The following is a 13,682-nucleotide window of genomic DNA, read 5'->3' as shown; positions in this document are numbered from 1 at the left end:
CAAATAAAATTTCTTCATGTTTCACAATTGATCTTTGGGCAAATTTTAAATTGCTGATGTTGGTAAGTGCTGCTTTAACTTTTTAACTTGCTTATTTGGCTGTCTTTTGATGATTTCATGGATCCTTCTTGGCTTGCTTCCGTCTCACCCACTGTAGCCTACCTTTTTCTTAAAAAAATAAAAAATGTGAGTAGAATCATAACATTAGTAGGTTAGGTTGACCCTAATTGTGATTAATAGACTTGTGCATGAGCTAGGCCGAGCCAGATTTGGGTCAGGCTAGCTCAAGATAAAACTGGCTTTAGACGGGTCGAGACCTGACCCAAGCTGGCCTATAGGCTTACTTCCTAGGCCCAAGCTTGGTACTTACTTAGGCTTCGAGCCTTGAGAAAGGTGTGGATTATACTTCCTACCTCTCCCTTTGTGGCACATGACTCTACAACACCTCGTACCCAACTAATTATGTACCTTAGGCCCTAAACAATAGGAGACCCTAAGGAAAAAAAACAAGTATTCTGGTTGCTCATTATCGAATCAAAATAAAATCAATGGAGGACAAGGAGGGGAAACAATAATGCTATTGTTCTTGGCGAGGAATAAAGGGTACTTCTTGAGGGGCACTAGCAAGCTTGTAGAGCACCCAGTTCTCGATCCCCAACACCATGTCATTGCTACAACCCGTCTCTTCAGCCACCGCTCTGCCTCCACATCCCCAACCCTCCCCCTACCCGGAGGGATCTTTTTTAGATGAGCGTGGATGTTCTAATCCTTAGCCGGAGTTGGTGCAGAAAGTGCAGGAGGAGCTTTTCAATGATCTCTATCTCCATACCCTTCTCTTTGGCTGATGGCCGCCATGGCTTGATTGGGCTGCTCTACCTACTGGGCCTTGCTGCCTCGCCTTACTGCTTCAAAGTTCTATCCTTGGCTACATCTTGCTTGCTCACTACCCTTGTTGTAGCTAGCTTTCTGGCTGTTGGACTACTTGCTTACAGCTAAAACCGGCTTTCTTGGCTATGCTATCCGAGGTATTTCCATGAGTCCTCGAAATGGGATGATGGAAAGATTTTTGTCCAAGCAGTAAGTACTAGAGACTAATTATTGGATAAAAGGGTCCTTCGAAGGAAGGTTGGAAGATGAGCAAGCTAGTGCAGATACTCGCAGCTTTAGAGCTGGCACCGAGCAAAGCAGCAAGGCTCACCAGCAAGGAGAAGGCTAGTGAGGATCGGCATAGCCCTGTTGCTTTTTCATCCATTCCTTCTTTTTTTTGCCAATGTTGTTGACTGGAAATAACTCTCTTCAATTATTCCTAGGATGGGAGGGAGCAGGTCATGCTCCATATTTGTTAATTTATTTCTGGTTTCACACAACTTCAGGCAGATAAAGTAGCCATAAATAGCTATCAAGACTCTTGGTTAATGAGGTCCTTGTTGAATAAAGTAATCGGCATTGCCACTGATGTTTTGATCAAGGAACTCTATATACAAGCCTACTTGTTTTCCAAGCAAGTCTGGAGGTTAGGTTGTAAGTTAGGTTAGCTACATGTTGTGCTTTATTTGAAGCAATATGCATCTTGCAAGGTAAAAGGCACCTCCATCACTAATGGTGAAGGCTAAGTATAGACAACCATAGGGGCACCTTAGGCTTCTACTTTGATGCTCTACCATTGGGGTTATTTCCTCCATCTCCACAACCTACGAACTCTTCATAGTTGCATGGGATTCCACTGCTTATTAAAGCTGCTTGGTCTCCACGCTACCACTAACCTGGTGACCAACCCACAAGCCTCTTATCCATTCTCCTTCGATCATGGTGGGAGAGCAAGTTAAAATAGAAAAACTCACAATAGGTTTAGGAATAATCAAGCTCAAACTGATGACTTCCACCATGTCAAGGTGATATTCTATTGTTGAGTTATAATTCCAGCTTATTGAATAGTGCTGCTTTCCCTAAAAATACAACTACAACAGGCATTCTAAAAAAATCATGAACCGGAAAAGATCATCATTGAGAGACACTACTTAAAAATTTTCATTCTCCTTCTATTTATAAAGAGAAAAAATAGATTTCTGGTCACAGATCAAAAATTTTAGAGCAAATTGAAACTATTAAATATTTTTACGCTCCTATTATACTCTTAGTCTATGAAGGATGAGAACCAACTATGTAACATCTACATCAATAAATTAAGTATTGTATATATCGTTAGTCCAATCCTTTGTAAGAACTATCCGTAATAATGAACTTAAGAGAAGAATGTTTGCCCAGAGGGTTTTTATGGCATCCTGTTCCAATATGGGACTCATCCCCTTTTGCTCTCAGGTTGATGAGGTCTTCACCGAAAAATACTTCTACAAGAAGGTTTTATTTAAAATGTTCAGAAAAATTAGAAAATAAAAAATATTTTTTGGTTTTGATCCAACAACTAGTGATGGCATTGCTTGTATTCATAGTCATGATAAAGTAATGATAGATGAATTAGTAGAATTTGAAGAAGTACGATAGGAATTGCTTTGAACGTGCTAGTATGTTGAAATCCTCGTTAAGATAATGGAGGGTGATGTATCTACATCTCATGAGAGTGAGGGGTAGAGCTACAGAATTGCTTTCGATGTTAAGAGTTCCTCTTTCCAATGCCTCATCATCTTCTTCAAACAAGGAGAAGAAAGTAGAATACTTATGATGCCAATGCTTTTCACATATGAAGATGGGCTAGAGAAGTTTTGTCACCAAAGACATTTTTAGATAAATCAGTTACTTCTGTAGAGTGTCCAATATCTATTTTACATCTTCTAGTAGAAAAAATTCAATTCGCATAAGATGGGTTATAGTTTTCCTTGTGATGACCCAGGATGCAACCATACGTGTGATATTTCTACTGGGAACACATCAACAAGACTTTGAATCAATAGTTGTGCCAGAACGAGACATTCAATAGTACATTGTCGTGAGCTTAAATTGAAGTAAGTAGGAGGTTTCTTCTCCTATCATTATCAAATAGAATATGGACTCGAGCCAAGGTATTCATCCAGGAGGGGCCAAGGAGCTACATCATTGTGCCAAAACACTGTTTTCAGCCTACTTCGTCTTTCCTAAGCTAAGGAGCTTATTTAGGATCAACCAACCAAATGGACCCGGGGGAGAAATTAGAAATCCAAAAACAATAGTAACAACTGGAGCAAAGAATGCGATTGCATTATAAGGTCACAATGGCTCAAATCGAGCAAGTTCAAATTGATGCCCCTATATTTAAAGCTGTGGATCACATCTCCTAACTCAACAAGTTCAAAGTCTTAAGTATAAGTCTTGTTTGTGACATTAAAGAATGAAAATTCAATTCAACAAAATGAGATAGATTGCTACTTGCAGGCCTATTTGGTCTTTATTGGACGCTGCTAATCCTGGTGTAGCATTTAATACAATTCTTCTTTCTTTGTTCTCCCACCACCCCCTTCATTTGTTGTGGGTTGCATCTCACTGCAGGCAATGAATGAGTGGGATTGGTGCAGACCTGGGAAGAGCAGAGGCTGTTTCGATTATAGCGCCGGAGACGAAGTGAGAGTAGCTGATGGGAGAGAAGTCGAAGAGCTAACAATGAAGAAAAGAAGCAAAGACTCATTCATATCCCTGTGCTACTGTAGTGGGCTGGGTTTACTTTCTTAGGGGATACAACTGTAGTATGTTAGAGAAGTGACAAAATCATATATTTTTCATTATAAAACCAATAAACAAAAAAAAGATAGATGGTCTTCTGAAAAGAATCTTTGGAACTGTATTAGCTAATCAGTAAAGAAAGATGGAAGGACAGGAATGGTAGATTAGATAAGAATAGCTTAGATTAGAATAGATTACCCAACATGCAACCCTCACTGCTGGTGCCACCGATCCCTCCTCCTCAGCCGCCAGTTGCTGGCTGACTGGACGATGACCGGATCACGAAGCCAAATCCCTCTCCTGTGGTGCAGCAATCGGAGGGCCACAGCAATCCCATGGTGAGGTTGAAGAAAAGAGGGGAGGACGAGATTGGGAGCTTGCCTAACATAGAATTTCATTTTCAAGCAGTTCAACAGACATTGCAACAATGCCATCATATATTATAAATTTCCAAAAAAACATGAAGCGGACTATGCTCACTGTTGGCTAGGAGGAGAGATGGCAGCAACAAAGGGCTGGTTACTTCCACCAAAAAAAGGATTTGCAGAACACAGCGAGCGGGCATCCCTAAGGAGGAGCCGACAATGGTGCTGTGATTGATGGCTATGACTGGCGAGGGATGTGTTGGAGTGGGAGAAGAAAAAGAATTAGGCCTCATTTGGCAGCGCTGTTGGCAGTAGAGCTTTCGGAAGTAGTGCTTTTTGAAATAGAAAAAGCTATTTGTTGTTCGATAACTATATTTCTAAACTGTGGTGTATTTTAATATATGTTTGGTAAACAAACTGAGAAAATACTTTTGGTATGATAAAATGACCAAAAAAAATATTGCATAGTATTATATATATAATAGAACATAATAAAATATAATATATATTAATACATAAATATATAATATAGTATAATATTACGGTAATATAATATAATATTATTATAATATAGTAATATAATATTGTATACTGTATCATAATAATATAACATAATTTGATATTATATAACATAACATATCAATGTATTATGACCAAGGTACACCGAATCAATACCGGTCAGCGTACTGGTGACGATTCGGACCGAGTCGGTACCGGTTTGGGCCGTACCAAACTGGTACCGACCCGGTCCGCCGCGCTGGAGCGCGCCCGCACGGTTCCCAGCGCACGCTCCCGTGTTGCCCAACGTGCGTGGGACGTGTTTTCCCCGCCCCATGCATTTCCATGAGCATTTTCCTATGCGGGATGTGTTTCCCCGCACGAGATGTGTTTCCTTATGCAGGATGTGTTTTCCCGGGGGGGGCGCGGCCGCATTTTTTTTTGCTTTTTCTTCTCTTCTTCCTTTTTCTTTCCAATTCTTCTCTTTCCTTCTCCTTTCTTCTCCTCTCTCCTCCTCTCTTCTTCTCTCTTTCCCCCTTTCTTCCGCGAGCAAGGAAGGGCGAGCACCCCGACAAGGATCACCTCGACTAAGCCCAGTACCAGTAAATCTTCTTCTTCTCCTCCTCTTTCTCTTCTTCTTCCTCTTCTTTCTTCCTCTTTTTTCCTCTTCTTCTTTTCCGCGCTGCAGGCGCGCTGCCCCACTGCATACCGGTGCAAACCGAACCGGTTCGCACCGATATGCAGCTTGAATTGGTCGGTTCTAGCTCCTATGAGCCGGAACCGATTTCCACAGCTAAACTGTACCGGTTGGCCTCGATACTGGTACGGTACGTGCTAAACCGGCCGATACAGGATGATTCAGCATACCATGATTATGACATAATGTAATATAACATTATATTTATAATATAATACAATAAAAAATATAAAATATTATAATTATTAGTGTAAATTTATTCTCCATCCTCCCAATGGTTGTGGTATAACAAAAAGTCCTTATTGATTGGAACTACCGTTTTCTGTCCAGAAATTCTGCTAATCATAATTCTCAATCCCTAATAGCGATTTCTATTTTTTTAAATTTCGAAGATACCCCCATGATCCCACCAAAATGGTGGTGGAGGGTTAAACTCCTCATGCAAGAAAAGATGCGGAAGATGAAGAGGGCGAAGGTGATGATGGCAGCCAAAAAGTATAGGGCCTTGATGGATTGTAGTGGTTTCTCCCTGTTAAGGGAGGTATAAAGTGTTCGTAGTAGAGAAAATTAACATTGAACCATATGCCATCAAATGAGAATCACACAAATGAGAATCTATTTAGTATGTACCGTGTATACGTGGTTAAATAGAGGTTGGAATACACTTTATATAGCATGGCACACAGTTAAGTCTTCCTGGCATATAGTTAAGTAAGCTTAGAATGCAGTTTATATAGCCTGGCACATATTTAAGTCTTCTTGGCATAAAGTTATATATATATATATATGAGTTAGTATTTTACACTTATGCATGAAAGTTAAAAATGTATACCTACAATCATAATATATTTAATTAATATTCTTATGCCTATATTATAATATATAATTAAAATGCATACCTCTAGGAAGGTGTGGAAATTGGAGCTCTTATCTGCGTATAGCATCTAAACAATATGAGTATCATGAGCAGTACCCTTCCATCTAGCACAAACAAAAGTGACATGCATGGCAAAATCACAACAGGCCATAATATTTTGTGTAGGAATCCCATTTTGGTCAATATATTATACTTGTTTGGATGGAAAAAATTTTACTGGCTTATAGGTGCCATCAATTGCTCTAATATTGTCCTTAAAATAAGGCCACCAACGACTATCATCACAGAATTTTACTTGAAATATTTTTGAACTCTTTATCAACCTGACTAATAATATTCTTAGGCATTCTTAAAACAACATTTAAAACATGGGTGAAATATCTACTAATTGTTTCTCCGAAATGTTGAAATCTTTCTTGAACCATTCTATTCCCAAATCCATATCCTAGATCAAAAACATAGACACCAACTCCTCAACAGGAATATATCTAAAAGCTTTTATGCCATATCTGACTTTCAATTCCATGTACAAATTAATAAATACATGTTTTTCCATTTGAAATTATTATTGGCATCTATCTATATTGCCATGTAAAATTGCTGATGCAAATCTATATCCGGTTTGATAGGAGGTCCTACCAGGCTCCTTCTTAATATATTGTGTAATATTCGGTAACCGTACCAATAGTTGCAGATGGTACAATATAAAAATTATCAACATCAACTATCTCATCTTTGTTGGAATAATTCTCCTCAAAACTATTGTCAATGTTACCCATATACCTGTAGAAAAAATATTATGCAAGAAATAAAACATCTATAACAAATAAAACATATGATATATAAACATATAATACAAAAAAAAACAAACAATATAAAAAACCACCAACACATATCATCTATAATATCCATAAAATCAATAGTGTCAACGCTATATTATTCAGGACATAACACAAATACATATAGTCCACCATAATTCTGCAATAGAAGTTCATAATTAAAACTACAAAACATATCGCCATAATAATACGTCAACAACTGCTTCCATAGGTTTGACATTCACTTGAGCCATTCAATCTAAAGATAAGTATTTGGGAGGGCCACAAACATCTCTCGATGTTCTCTTTTAAGGAGGACCACAACAGCAATTAGAAGCAGTTCAAGTTGTGTTACCATCTCAGGCATCGCACGCACTAGGCACATCACCTCATTAATACTACATCCAGGTTTATCAGACATCTTAAATGACACTGTACTCCTCTTCTCTACTGCATTAGTAAGACGACTCAATTGCTGAGATAGTTGTGCAGCACCCCTACCTTCTTGCATTTCTCATCATGCAAAATAGGGCTGACTCTCATCGTGACAGGGTAGGGTTAACATTATCCATATCAGTGGGAAAATCATCAACTTTATATACAATCATATTAGGGTCCTCGTCTGAGTCACCTAAGCCCTCAAATGTATCATTATTAAACCCATCCAACCTCTTATCTACTCCAATTGTGCCCTAAACATCCTTCTGCACCGGTAAAGCTAGTGCCTAGGCTTCCTCCCCAGTGGCACTAGTATCTTTAAATAACATATCCAACTTCATAGCATGTTGCAGACTACATTCTTGGAACTAAGCTGCATCAGGAATCTCCTATAAGTTAAGAATATATATGTCAATAGTAGTTTGTAAGTTAATATAAAAAATCTTACAAATATCAAACTAGTGCCACATGTACCTGCAATTTTTTTTCCACCATGCATTCAATGTATCTATTGTATTTCTAACAGGATCCCATCCAAGCCTTATTTTTTTTTCCACCAATTTCATCCAAATTCTCCAATTTGCTTTCAAGTTATCTCACTTATTTTTAAATTTTTGTAGTCATATTGATTTTCAGTCTTCTCATTGAAGTTTTAAATTATATTGGCCCACCCTAGCCTATTGAAATGTGTTCTTGGGCGATTACCAACTTCAACTTCACCAATACATATATTGATAAACTCCTCCATCAATTTGTGATTCCAAATGGACTTCTTCTTCTTCTCATATTGGGTTAATGGACTAGCAAAGATATGTTGGCTCTTCTTAAACATATGTTCTTCTTATAATGCAACAATAAAGATAAAAAATATTTTGTCAATCATAAGTCATGATTTCATCCATAATCATAAAACACCTTGTAAAGCATATCTAAATATGTACAATAGATTACGTATATATATAACTTGCTTATAAGTCCATTTCTTGTACAGAAATAAAATTACTTATGCATTAAAAAACATAATTAATAGGTAAACGTATCGCATAGATTCCATAGGGACCACTAAAAATAACAATTTCCTACAAAATTCTAAAAATATCAATTAAATTAATATTATGTGTCACGCCCCCGCCTGCGCGAGGCACGTGAGGCACCCAGTGCCCACGTGGGGGCCACATGAGGGGGGAACACGAGGCTCCCCTGCCAGATATTGTCCGGTTCTGGAGCTTCACGCAAGCGTCCTTCACCCCTCTCCGGTTTTGTTTTCCACCCAAAACGCGTCTGCAGGATTAGGAGACACCCGCCTCATATGCCCAGGCTCTAGAACGAGTCTTTCCGATGTGGGACTATTGGGCCTCACACCCTTCCCACCATCGGACAAGAGCCGTCCTCGGCTCTGATACCAAATGTCACGCCCCCGCCTCTGCGAGGCACGTGAGGCACCTAGTCCCCATGTGGGGGCCACATGAGGGGGAAACACGGGGCTCCCCTGCCAGATATTGTCCGGTTCTGGGGCTTCACGCAAGCGTCCTTCACCCCTCCCCGGTTTTGTTTTCCACCCAAAACGCGTCTGCAGGATTAGGCTTGTTATTACTGTGACAAAATGCATTCTGGTCCTTGCTTGAAGAGGATGGGAGCCTGTTTTATATGTGGGCAGCCAGGACACATAGCCAGAGATTGTCCGAACAAAAAGAAAGTTGAATCTGGACCTTCTAGACCAACTGATCAGATGCAGAGAGGAGCTGCACGGGTGTACGCACTGACACAACAGGATGCTAGTGCCAGTGACAGAGTTGTGGCAGGTATGATTCCCATCAACTCTGTTGATGCTTCAGTACTATTTGATTCTGGCGCTACACATTCCTTTATATCCTCCAAGTTCTCTGCATCCTTGCATCTTATGCCTGATAAGTTAGATGAGCCTTTACTTGTTGCTACCCCTCTCAAGAAGACAGTAGTGGTGGATTCTGTTCATAAAAACTGCATAATTCAGATAGAGGACAGAAAATTTTTGGCTGACTTAGTACTGTTAGACATGTATGATTTTGATGTCATCCTTGGTATGAATTGGCTGTCTGAATATCATGCTCACATTGATTGCTTTGGCAAGAGGGTAGTGTTTCAGATACCTGGTGAACAGAAAATCTTCTATCAGGGTGATGCACCCACTAAGAATCCCTCTTTGCACATTATCTCTGCAATGAATGCAAGGAAGGCCCTCAGAAAGGGGTGTCAGGCCTACCTAGCTTGTGTGGTAGACACTACAAAAGAAACAAGGCTAGAGGATATCCCTATTGTGAGAGAGTATCCAGAAGTATTCCCTGATGATCTACCTGGATTACCTCCTGATCGGGAGATTGATTTTCGGATCGATCTCTTACCGGGTGTTGGGCCTATCTCGAAGGCTCCTTATCGGATGGCCCCGGCAGAGCTGAGAGAGTTGAAGGTTCAGCTACAGGAACTTCTAGAGAAAAAATTCATCCGCCCGAGTGTTTCACCATGGGGAGCTCCTGTACTATTTGTCAAGAAGAAGGATGGAAGTATGCGGCTGTGTATTGATTACCGGGAGTTGAACAAGGTGACAGTGAAGAACAAATACCCTCTGCCCCGGATTGATGATTTATTTGATCAGCTACAAGGTGCCCAAGTCTTCTCCAAGATAGATCTGCGATCTGGGTATCATCAATTGAAAATTCTAGCAGATGATGTGCCGAAGACTGCATTTCGAACCAGGTATGGGCACTATGAATTTTTAGTTATGCCATTTGGACTAACCAATGCGCCAGCTGCTTTTATGGATCTGATGAACAGGATCTTTAGGCAGTATTTGGATCAGTTTGTTATTGTTTTCATTGATGATATACTGATCTATTCTAAGAGCAAAGAAGAACATGAAGATCACTTGAGAGTGGTATTACAGATTCTTCAGGAGAATAGATTATATGCCAAACTGAGCAAATGTGATTTCTGGCTGGATAGTATTGCATTTCTTGGTCATGTAATCTCTAAAGAAGGGGTGTCAGTGGACCCAAAGAAAATAGAAGCAGTGGTGGATTGGCCTCGTCCTACAAATGTCACTGAAATCAGAAGTTTCTTGGGTTTGGCTGGTTATTATAGAAGATTTGTGGAAGGATTCTCTCGGATCGCTACTCCTTTGACTCGTCTGACCCAGAAACGAGCAAAGTTTGTATGGAGTGAAGATTGTGAGCAAAGTTTTCAAGAGCTAAAGCAAAGGCTGGTATCTGCTCCTATTCTTACTTTGCCAACCAGTACTGGGGGTTTCATTATCTATAGTGATGCCTCCAAGAAAGGATTGGGCTGTGTACTAATGCAGAATGATAAAGTAGTAGCCTATGCCTCTAGACAGCTGAAGCCATATGAGCAGAACTATCCGACACATGATTTGGAGTTGGCAGCAGTAGTTTTTGCTCTGAAGATTTGGCGACATTATCTATATGGTGAGCCTTGTGAGGTTTTTACTGATCATAAAAGCCTAAAGTATATATTTACTCAGAAGGAATTAAACATGAGGCAAAGAAGATGGCTTGAGCTACTAAAAGATTATGATCTAAGCATCAAATATCATCCGGGAAAGGCTAATGTTGTGGCAGATGCTCTCAGTAGGAAGTCAGCAGTGGGCTCCATATCTTTGCTTACCACTCAGAAGCAGATTTTGAAAGATTTTGATATGATGCAGATCGAGGTGATTACCAAGGGTGCTGGAAGTATGTTGGCTAGTTTGTTGGTGCAACCTACCTTGATAGAAAGAATAAAAGCTGCTCAACAGACAGATGCACATTTATGTCAGCTTAGAAATGATGTGGAGAGAGGGTTACGACCCGAACTCCGAATCCACCCGGATGGTACTCTGCATTTTGGCAGTAGATTATGTGTGCCCATGGATGCTGATCTAAAAAGAGAGATTCTGGAGGAAGCTCATCAGTCTCGTTTCTCTATTCATCCCGGCAGCACTAAAATGTATAGAGATTTACGAGAACATTTCTGGTGGAACGGCATGAAGAGAGAGATAGCAGGATTTGTAGCTCGGTGTTTGGTATGTCAGCAAGTAAAAGCTGAGCATCAGAGGCCGGCTGGTTTGCTAGAACCATTAGAGATTCCAGAGTGGAAATGGGAGCACATTACTATGGATTTTGTTACTGGGCTTCCGAGGACAGTAAGGAGGAATGATGCAGTATGGGTAATTGTTGATCGCCTCACGAAGTCAGCTCACTTTTTACCCTTTAGGGTTGGCACTTCACTTGACAGGCTGGCTCAGAGGTATATTGATGATATTGTGCGCTTACATGGGGTACCAGTAAGCATTATATCTGATCGGGACCCCCGCTTTGTATCTGAATTTTGGAGAAGCTTCCAGACTGCTATGGGCACTGATCTGAGACTCAGCACTGCTTATCACCCTCAGACTGATGGTCAGTCAGAGAGGACGATCCAGACCCTGGAGGATATGCTGCGGACTAGTACTGTTGATCTGGGAGGTTGCTGGGATGATCATATATCACTAGTGGAGTTTGCCTACAATAATAGTTATCATTCTAGCATCCAGATGGTACCTTATGAAGCCTTGTATGGAAGAAAATGTCGGTCTCCTCTACATTGGGATGATGTTGGAGAGAAGAAGTTGTTGGGCCCTGAATTAGTTCAGAGTGCTAGGGAGAAGATTCTACTGATCAGAAAAAGGCTCAAGGCAGCTCAAGATAGACAGAAAAGCTGGGCAGATAAGAAAAGAAGAGAAGTGAAATTTCAGGAGGGGGACTTTGTATTCTTAAAGGTTTCACCCTCGAAAGGTGTTACAAGATTTGGAAGATATAGTAAATTGAATCCTCGCTACATTGGACCCTTTGAGATTCTTTCCAGAGTAGGGGAGGTTGCTTACAAACTAGCTTTGCCACCAGAGTTATCCAGTGTGCATAATGTCTTTCACGTTTCTCTTCTACGGAGATACATTCCTGATCCCAGCCATATAGTACAGCACGAGCCCCTGCAGATTGATAGAGACCTGATTTATAAAGAGTATCCTATACGCATCATTGATCATAAGGAGCAGGTCCTGAGGCGACGTATCATCCCCTATGTGAAAGTTCAGTGGAGCAACCATTCGGAGAGAGAGGCCACATGGGAACTTGAGGAGGATATGCGAGCGAGACATCCACAACTCTTTGACAATGCAGGTATGTAAATTTCGAGGACGAAATTTTAATAAGGAGGGGAGAATGTGATAACCGCCCCACACCCAAGAGAAACGGAGGGGGGGGCATTACACCGTCGTGCAAGCGTTACGATGGTGGGCAGTTACAACCGCCCGCCTTTCCCAGCAATCGGAGGCTTCAAGAAGCCTCGATCGGTGGGGAATTTCATCATCCTCTTCCCTCTTCTCCACTGTCTCTCTCTCACAAACCTTCACGGTTGGCAGGATCCGGTGTTAGACCCACGCCGTCGGAGCAGAGGGCTGCATCGTCGGAGTAGGAGACGAACGATCCCCTTCAAAGCAGGTAAAGCCCTTCTTCATTTATTTTTTAAGATCCAGCTTAGAGATAAAAAAAAAAAAAGAATAAGAGAGATGAAGAGAGGGAGGCAGACCGCGGCTACCGAGGCTGCCATAGGCGCAGCTGGTGCCGTCGGCCCCAAGCCGACCCTCTCCCGAGCCTATTCCCCTTCACGGGAGAAGGAAGGGGGAGGAGAAGATTAAAAAAAAAAAAAAAGACTTACCAGTGGGTGATCCGCAGCCGCAACCGCGTACACCGGCCTCGGCCGTGGGCCGCTGGTCGTCGGCCGTGGGACGCGGGTCGCCGGCAGCGGGAGGCAGACGCGGCCGCGGGCCGCCGATGCGCCCCCGAGCACGACCACGGGCACGGCCGCGGGTGTGGCCGTGGGCGCCGCGGGCCGGCCGCCGGGCGCCATCGGCCGCTGCCCGTTCCTCCCGAGCTCGCCCTCCTCCCTCCATGGGAGAAGAAATGGGAAGAAAAGGGGGAAGGAGAAATCGGGAGAAGAGAAGAGGAGGAGAAGAAAAAGAAAGAAAAAAAAAAAATGGGAGAAGAAGGTTCGGGAAGGAAGAAGGAAGAAGGAAGAAAAGAAAAAGAAGAAAAGAAGAAAAAGAAAAGAAAAAGAAAAGGAAAGGAAAGGAAAGAAAAAAAAAAAAGAAGAAGTGAGAGACCCTTAACGGGTCCGACCTAACGGGTCTGATCCGGGTACGGATCCGAACCTGTTAGGCCCAAATAAAATAAAAAAAAAAAGGGTTTAGCCAAATTTGATTAAAACCGAGCCCAGTCAGATTAGGCTAAGTCCGGACGAACCCAAACTATAAATTGGGTTAAATCCGA

Source organism: Phoenix dactylifera, chromosome 9 (genome assembly GCF_051530095.1).
Source record: "Phoenix dactylifera cultivar Ajwa chromosome 9, Ajwa_hap1_PhDact_Kaust_v1.1, whole genome shotgun sequence".
NCBI lineage: Eukaryota > Viridiplantae > Streptophyta > Magnoliopsida > Arecales > Arecaceae > Phoenix > Phoenix dactylifera.
Note: the sequence above shows the minus strand (reverse complement) of the source record.